A 9,947-nucleotide genomic window follows, 5' to 3' on the forward strand; every position below is an offset into this window, starting at 1 on the left:
AGAGATTTGGAAGACAGCTACCTAGCCAACTGACTGGAAGAGATCCATATTTGTACCCATTCCAAAGAAAGGTGATTCCACAGAATGTGGAAATTATCGAACAGTAACAATATCGCATGCAAGTAAAATCTTACTGAAGATAATTCAAAAACAGTTTCAGCAATGTATTGACAGAGAACTTACAGAAATGCTAGCTGGATTCAGAAGAGGATACAGAACAAGGGATATCATTGCTGATGTCAGATGGATTTTGGCTCAAGGCAAAGAATACCAGAAAGATGTTTACTTATGTTTTATTGGCATTTGATTGTGTGGATCATAACAAATTATGGGTAACATTGAGTAGAATGGTAATTCCAGAACACTTTTTTATACTCATGAGGAACCTGTACATAGACCAGGAGGCTATTGTGTGAGCAGAACACGGGGATACTACATGGTTTAAAATCAAGAAGGGAGTGTGTCAGCATTGTATCCTTTCACAATACTTACTCAATCTGTATGCTGAGCAAATAATCCTAGAAGCTGGACTATATGAAGAAGAACGTGGCATCAAGATTGGAAGAATAATCATTAACAACCTGCAATATGCTGATGACACAACTTTGCTTGCTGAAAGTGAGGATAACTTGAAGCACTTACTGATGAGGATTGAATAATACAATGTGCAGTATGGATTACATCTCAATATACAGAAAACAAAAATCCTCACAACTGAACCTATAAGGAGCGTCACGATAAATGGAGAAAATATTGAAGTTGTCAAAGACTTCACATTACTTGGTTCTACAATCGAAGCCAATGGAAGCAGCAGTCAGGACATTAGATGATGTATAGCACTGGGAAAATCAGCTGCAAAGGACCTCTTTCAAATGCTGAAGAGCAAAGATAACTCCTTGAGGACTAAGGTGCACCTGACATAAGCCATGTTACTTTAAGTCACCTCATAGGCATGTGAGAGTTGGGCAATAAATAAGGAAGACCAAAGAAAAGTTGATGCTTTTGAGTTGTGCTGACAAAGAATGCTGAAAGTTAAATGGACTGCTAAAAGATCTAACACATCTGTCCTGGAGGAAGTGCAGTCAGAATGCTCCTTGGAAACGAGAATGGCTAGACTTCATCTCACCTACTTTGATCATGTAAGAAGGGATCATTCCCTGGAGAAGGATAGCATACTTGATAAGGTGTGCATGGTCGATGAATGAGGGGAAGGTGCTCTATGAGGTGGATTGACATAGTGGCTGTGGCAATGGGCTCAAGAATAGTGAGGATTTTTGAGCTGGCACAGGACTGGACAGTGTTTCATTCTGCATAGGGTCACTATGAGTCGGAAATGATTCAATGGCACCTAACAACAGGCAACAAAAATGAAGTCCAAATTAGAGCCTTGACCATGTCAGTTCCTTCCTTGTCAGTCAGTGTTATGGATGGAATTGTGTCCCAAAAAAATATGTTGGAGTTCTGAACCTCATTCATATGAATATAATCCCTTTTGGGAATAGGGTTTCCTTTGTTGTGTTAATGAGGCCATATTACTGTAGAGTACGTCCTAAATTCAGTTCCTTCTGAGTGATAAAAAGAACAGCACAGGAACAGAGGAGCAAGCACAGAGGGGAAGATAAGTGCCATGTGGAGATTGCCCAAGAATGCCACAAAGAATGCTGGAGAGGACAAGGATACAGACAAGGAATTTTTGCCCAAAGCTGACAAAGAAAGCCTTCCACTTCAGCTGGCACCCTGAATTTGAACTTCTGGCCACCTAAACTGTGAGAAGATAAATTGTTAAAGCCACCCATTTGTGGTATTTCTGTTATAGCAGCACTAAGAAACTAAGACAGTAGCCCCAGGCATTCCTTGATTCCTTAGCATTCCTAGCTTTATAGAATTCCTCACATGGCATCTATGTGCTTCTGTGTCTAATTGGCTCTTTTCATGACTCAGAAGTGATTAGACTTAGAAACCCCCCATACTTGGGAATGGCCTAATTAAAATGCAAAGAGAACCCTATTTCCAAATAGGATCATATTTATAGGTATGTTGTTGGGTGCTGTTAAGTTGATTCTGACTTACAGCAACTTCATATGACAGTAGAACTTCCACATAGAGGTTTTTTTTTTTTTTTTTTGGCTGTAATAAGTCTCATCATATTAATTGGTTTGGTCACTTCTGATGAAAAATTGAAAATCACCTTGCTCCAAGATACCTTGAAGCTGAAAATGTGAACAGCACTTTTCATTTTTTGGCTGACTCCTGTAATCAGCTTTCTGATTTGGCTGGTGCTTTGCACAGCACAATGAGGCTTCCCATAGCTTTGCCTTGGCTGTGTCAGCTCTCAGTAAGGCAAGCCCATACTTCTTTCACTCCACTATGGAGAGGGCAATGTGCATTAAGCTGAAAAGTTACCTTTCAGGACATGTGATTCTCAGCCTATATGAACATGAGACCAAAAGATCTAGGTAGTGCCCAGCTACCACTGACAACCACCCAGAGGGGGATTGGTACAGGAGATCATGGATAGAGTAGGAGAACAATGTGGAATAAAACTCAAAACCATAAAAAGAAAAAGAAAAGGACCAGGTTTACTGGTGAGACCCCTGAGATTATGGCCCCTAATTACCCTTCAGGTCTGGAACTGAGCTCACTTCTATGGCTTCCAGCCAAACAGGAGTATGGGGTGAACATTTACATCAGGTAGATACACTCCTTGGAGCGAACAATCACGGGAGAACAGAAGGGCAGTGTTTGCACAGGGACATAGCTCGGGGACAGGAGTACATGGGAGGAAAGGACACAGGGAGAGGTAACTACAGGGAGGAATTGGGAAGAGAGATGTTACAGTGTGGGGAATTGCAGTCAAAGTCATGAAACAAAATGTGTATGAACTACTGTATGAAAAATGAATTTGCTCTGTAAACTTTCACCCAAAATCACAATAAAAATTTTAAAAAGAAAAAAATTTACCAGATTCTCAGTCCTTTGCCCAGTTGGAATCTCTGGAGAGAGGCAGAAAAAGTTTGGCAGGGAAAAAAAGTCGTGATTGTGGGGAGAAAGTGAACTGCCAGAAGAGATAGCACCCTTCCAGTTAAAGATTAGCCCTTAGTTTAAAGGTCAGCTTCCAGCAGGTTGAGCTCAGGTACAGTTAGGGTCAAGGGAGAAGCAGCAGCAGGGAGGAATTGGAGTCCTCTACATCTCATTCAGGTCATCAGAGTCTGGTCCAGCATCTTTTGTGGACAGCATCTTTTGTGCTCCTCTTCGGTGCATTTCCATTTATCTTCCAAGTCATCAATTGTCTTTTCTAACTTGGCTACTGATAGCTCAGCAAACTCAGCATGGGTCTATGCCGCCTTAAATTTATCAGTAAGAATCTTTCTCTCTTCCTCGTATTTGTTGTCTTCTCCTTCTCCTTCACTTTTGCCTTCTCCTTCTCCTTCTTTCCAATAAATTGACAACTTTTGTTTCCCAGAGGAAGCACTTCTGGTTTGGGTTATTATTATTTCTATTATTGTTTTTATTGTGATTTGCGTGAAAGTTTAGAGAGCAAATTAATGTTCCATGTTTCCATGTAACAGTTCTTACACATTTTCTTTCATGACATTGATTACAATCCCCACAATGCAACCCTTCCTCCCTGTGGTTACCTTTTCCCTGTGTCCTTCTTTCCTATGTATTTCTGCACTGTGAGCTATCTCCCTGTACAAATAAAGTCTTTCTGATCTCCATGGTTGATCGTTCTAAGGAGTGCACCTACCTAGTGCAAATGTTTACCTTGCCTGTCTGTTGTTTGGCTGAAAGCCACAGGAGTGAGTTCAATTCCAGGTCCAAGGCATGAGCAGGGGCCATAGTCTCAAGGGTTTCACCAGTTTCTGTAAGACCAGTAAGGCTGATCTTTTTTATGGTTTTGAGTTTTGTTCCACATTTTTCTCCCACTTTGTTCAGGATATCCTATTTTTATACCTTTCTGAGTGGTTGACAGTGGTAGCTGGGCACCAGCTAGTTCTGGTCAGCCTAAGCTGAGGTTCTCATAGTCTACTAGTCCCTTGGACTAATTGTTTCTATGTGTCTTTTGGTTTTCTTAATTCTTTGCTCTGGAGGAGGAGAGACCAGTTGATGCATCTTAGATGTCCACTTGCAACCTACTGAGACCCTAGTCACTACTCACCAAAGTAGGATGTAGAACAATGTTTTTCTATAGTATATTATGCCAATTGAGCTTGATGTTCCCTTCAACCATGGTCCTGAACCCGAGAGCCCAGTGACTTATTCCCAAAGGATGTTTGGCTGTGGCTAAGATATAAGATAAAAGAGAGGGGAGACCTTCAACGAGATGGATTGACACGGTGGCTGCGATGATGGGTTCAAGTATAGCCGAGATCATGGAGCTGGCGTGGGATCGGGCAGTGTTTCATTCTGCTGTGCTATGAGTCAGAAACAACACGATGGCACCTAACAACAACAACAACAAGATATCATCACTTTGCCCCATTAGCTCTATGTTATATGTGGACATTCTTACAGCACATACAAATGCATATGTGGAAATACTGTCTGTCAAACATACATATGGTCATGGGTATATTCCGTCTTACCTAGACATACCTCATCATTTAGCCTATCTACCTATGTATCTACTCATAAATTAGTGTTATTACTGATAATGCAGTATTGTGTATGTAAATGTGTTTATCTTTGTTGTCTGTACCTCTTGTGCACCTCTCTGTGTCTTCCTTTTCCTTAGTGTTACTGTGTTGGTCACTCACTTTTGGTATATTGCCTTTCCCTTCACCCAAATCAAAACTTGTCTCTTACCTACCTAGTGCTTTTCCTTCCCTTCCTCTCCCATCACTGATAACCAACAAAAAAGTCTCCTTCAATATATAAACATTTCCTTGACTTTTTATAATAGTGTATTAGACAAACTAATACAATGTTTGTCCTTCTGTAATTCACTTATTTAACTTAGCAAAATGTCTTCCAAGTTCATCCATGTTATACAATATTTTGCAAATTCTACATTATTTTTTAGTATTGTGTAGTATTCCATCGTGTATATGTACCATATATGTATATGCTGTGTCTCTGTTCCTCTGTTGATGGGCACTTAGGTTGTTTCCCCCACTTTGCTATTGTGAAAAGTTCTGTGATGAACATGGGTGTGCACATATATATTTGTGTCCTGGTTCTCACTTCTTTAGTATATATATCCAGTAAAGAGATTGCTGGATCAGATTGTATCTCCATTTCCAACATTTTAAGGAATGATGCCAGATCATTTTCCATAGGAATGGATCATTTTACAGTACCACCAACAGTATATGAGAGTACTGAACTCTCCAAAATTTCACCAGCATTTGATATTTTCTGTCTTACTGAATTTTGTTATTATTGCTGGGGTGAGATGTTATCTCATTGTTTTGATTTGCATCTCCCAATGGCTAATGATCATGAACATTTCTTCATGTGTTTGTTGGATGCTGGAATTTCTTCTTTGGGGAAGTGTCTGTTCATGTCTTCTGCCCATTTTTAAATTGGATTGTTTGTCTTTTTGGTGTTGTGTTGTTGGAGTTCTGTATAAGTTCCTTGTCAGACATGTCATTGCTGAATATTTTTTTCCAATCTGTAGGGTCTCTTTTTATGCTTTTAGAGAAGTCTTTTGATGCACCTAAAAATGATTTTTTAGGAGGTCCCAATCATCTAGTCTATTTTCTGTTGAAAGTCTATTTATGCCATAAATTAGAGCCCCTAAATTTGCCACTATTTTTTCTTTGCTGAATCACCAGTAGGTCAAAAATATGGTATTCATGATAGAAATAAGGTTGGAGATAGCGTGATAGAATTTTGCAAGAACAATGACTTATTCATTGGAAATACCTTTTTCAACAACACAAACAGTGGCTATACACGTGGACTTTGCCAGACAGAGTACACAGGATCAGATTAACTACATCTGTGTAAATGGAGAAGTTCAATATCTTCGGCCAAAATAAGACCAAGAGATGATTATGGAACAGACCATCAACTGCTCATATGTAAGTTCAAGTTGAAGCTGAAGACAAGTAAAACAAGCCCACAAGAGCCAAAATATGACCTTGATTATATCCCTCCTGAATTTAGAGACCATGTAAAGAATAGGCTGGATGCATTGAACACCAATGACCAAAAACCAGAGGAATTGTGGGATGACATTAAGAATATCATTCAAGAAGAAAGCAAGAGGCCATTAAAAAGACAGGAAAAGACCACAACAGATGTCAGAAGAGACTCTGAAACTTCCCCTTGAACAGAGAGTAGCTAAACCAAATGGAAGAAATGACAAGATAAAAGAGCTGAACAGAAGGTTTCAAAGAAAAGCTCAAGAAGACAAGGTCAATTATTATAATGAAATGTGCAAAGACATGGATCTGGCAAATGAATAGGGAAGAACATACTCATTTCTCAAGCTGAAAGAACTGAAGAAAAAAAAAATCAAGCCTTGAGTTGCAATGCTAAAAGATTCTATGGGCAATGTATTGAATGATCCAGGAAACATCAAGAGAAGATGGAAGGAATACACAGTCAATATACCAAAAAGAATTGGTAGGTGTTCATCCATTTCAGGAGGTAGCATATGATCAAGAACCAGTGGTACTGAAGGAAGAAGTCAAGGCTGCATTGAAGGAATTGGCCAAAAAAAAAAAAAGGCTCTAGGAAATGATAGACTATCCATTGAGATATTTCAACAAATGGATGCCAGGAGGCACTTACTTGGCTATGCCAAGAGATTTGGAAGACAGTTACCTGGCCAATTAACTGGAAGAGATCTGTATTTCTACCCATTCCAAAGAAAGGTGATCCCACAAAGTGTGAAAATTATCCAACAATATCATTAATATCACACGCAAGTAAAATTGTGCTGAAGATAATTCAAAAATGGTTGCAGCAGTACATTGACAGAGAACTTCCATAAATGTAAGCTGGATTCAGAAGATGACATGGAATGAGGGATATTATAGCTTATGTCAGATAGATCTTGGCTGAAAGCAAAGAATACCAGAATGATGTTTAGTTGTGTTCTGTTGACTATGCAAAGGCATTTGATTGTGTGGATCATAACAAATTATGGATAACTTTGAGAAGAACTGGAATTCCAGAAAAGTTAATTGTATGAGAAACCTGTAGATAGGCCAGGAGGCTGTCATTTGAACAGAACAAGGGGATACCACATGGTTTAAAATCAGGAAGGGAGTGTCAGGGTTGTATCCTTTCACCTTACTTATTCAATTGTATGCTGAGCAAATAGTCCAAAAAGCTGGACTCTATGAAGAAGAATGTGGCATCAGGATAGGAGGAAGGCTGATTAACAACCTGCAATACACAGACAGCACAACTTTGCTTGCTGAAAGTGAGGATGACTTGAAGCACTTTCTGATGAAGATTGAAGACTACAATCTGCAGTATAGATTACACCTCAATATAAAGAAAACAAAAATCCTCACAACTGTAAAAATAAGCAGCATCACAATAAATGGAGAAAAGGTTGAAGTTGTCAAAGACTTCATATTACTTGGTTCTACAATCAACACCAATGGAAACAGCAGTCAAGACATCACACTTGATGTATTGCACTGGGCAAATGTGCTGCAAAAGACCTCTTTAAAGTGCTGAAGAGCAAAGATGTCTCCTTGAAGACTAAGGTGTGCCTAATGTAAATCAGGGTAGTTTGCACCACCTCTTATGCATGTGAGAGCTGGACAATGAATAAAGAAGACCAAGGAAGAGTTGATGTTTTGGAGTTGTGGTGTTGGTGAAGAATACTGAGAGTACCATGGACTGCTAAAAGAACTAACAGATCTGTCCCAGAGGAAGTGTAGCTGGAATGCTCCATGGAGGCGAGAATGGCCAGACTTTGTCTCACCTACTTTGGTCATATCGTCAGAAGGGCCTATTTTCTGGAGAAGGATATCATGCTTGGGTAAATGGAGGGTCAGTGAAAAAGAGGAAGGCCCTCAATGAGATGGATTGACACAGTAGCTGCAAAATTGGTCTCAGGTATAGCAGGGAAAGTGAGGCTGGCACAGGACCAGGCAGTGTTTTGTTCTGTTGTACATCAAGTTGCTATGAGTCAGAGATGACCCAATGGCACCTAACAATGACAGCAACATAGTTTTAGGTTTCATATCGAAGTCTTTGATCCATCTCGAATTTGTTTTTGTGTGTACTGTGAGGTATAGATCTTACTTAATTTTTCTGCAAATGGACATCCAGTTTTGTCAGTACCATGAGTAAAAGAGACCTTCTCTTCCCCATTGAATGGATTTCAGGCCTTTGTCAAAGATCAGCTGACCATAGGTCAATGGATCTATTTCTGGGTTCTCAATTCTGTTCCACTGGTCTATGTGTCTGTCATTGTACCAATACCAAACTGTTTTGACTACTGTGGCTGTGCAAAAAAGGCAGGGATGCCACATGTTCTGAACTTCTCTAACCCCACAAGAGGAAGACAGAATCACCATCAGTAACCCAAGGCCTATTCATCCAAGGCCAGATGTGCTGCCTTCCTCCAGCCCTTTCACCAACTGTTCCTCCCAAAACACCCACTACCTCTCTCCTGGGTCCAATAATTTGCTGCAGTGACCACACAGAACTCACATATTACAGGGTTTATGAGGGAAGCACCAGGCTACAACTCAAGTTTAGGAAAAATGTTCAGTCTCTTTCCCAGCCTACAGTCTCTCCCCTAACAGTGAGTGTCCCTTGGTGCCTCACTCAGCAATGCATGTCTCTTGCATTTCTTTCTCGGCAGCGTGTGTCTCTTTCAGGAGCGCATGTCTCTTTCAGCAGCATGTCCTCCTCAACCAGCAGTCAGAGAGAGAGACTTCTGCCTCGAGGAGGCCTCCTTTTGAACCCAGCAGAGTGGACAAACCAACCAATCATAACATCAGAATTCTAAACACCTGAGAGAGAGCAGAACCTCCCAGAACACTGTTTAGTGCCATGCCCAACAGAAATACCCCAGGTGGACAATTTTAGCAATCAGGAGCTCCTCAGCTGCTCATGGCAAATTCTACCTTGGAGTTTACAAAGACTTATGGATAGAAAAGCCACACTAAGTAATTTACTACACTGCAGGCTGTATAGTAGGGTTTGAGATAGGGGAATGTAAGACCTCCTACTTTGTTCTTCTGCTTCAGTAGTGCTTTTCCTTATCCAAGGATCTTTTTCTTTCCATATAAAATTAGTGATTGGTTTTTCCATGTCCTTAAAGAATGTTGATGGAATCTGGATTGGGATTGCACTGAATGTACAGATTGCTTTGGGTACTACTGACATTTTCACAATGTTCAGTCTTCCTATCCATGAGCATGGTATGTTCTTCCATTTATGTATGTCTCTTACAGTTTCTTGAATACTGTCTCAGTTTTTTTTTTGTACATGGCACTTGTGTCCCTAGTGAGATTTATTCCCAACTATTTTATCTTTTTGGTAGCTACTGTAAATTGTATTGATCTTCTAATATCCATTTCAGCAATCTCTTTACTGGTGTAGAGGAATCCAACTGATTTTTTGGATGTTGATCTTGTATCCTGCCACAATGCTAAATCTTTCAATTAGTTCCAGTAGATTTTTGGCTGAGTCTCTTGGGTTTTCTATGTATAGGATTATATGATCTACAAATAGGGATAGTTTTACTTCTTCCTTACCAATTTGGATGCCTTTTATTTTCCTTTCTTGCCTTATTGTCCTGGCTAGGACTTCCAATTCAATGTTGAATGTTATTGTTGTTGTTATGTGCTGTCAAGTCAGACTCGACTCATAATGACCCATCCTTGGGTTGCTGAGGCAGTATCACTGCAGAAGTAGATTGCCCAACCTTCCTTCCAAGAAGTGGCTGGTGGGTTTGAACCGCCAGCCTTCTGGTTAGCAGTCAAGTGCCTTAGGCACTATGCTACCAGAGCTCCTACAATGTTGAA

Source organism: Orycteropus afer, unplaced genomic scaffold, assembly GCF_000298275.1.
Source record: "Orycteropus afer afer isolate SDZICR_OR568_19922 unplaced genomic scaffold, OryAfe1.0 scaffold00163, whole genome shotgun sequence".
NCBI lineage: Eukaryota > Metazoa > Chordata > Mammalia > Tubulidentata > Orycteropodidae > Orycteropus > Orycteropus afer.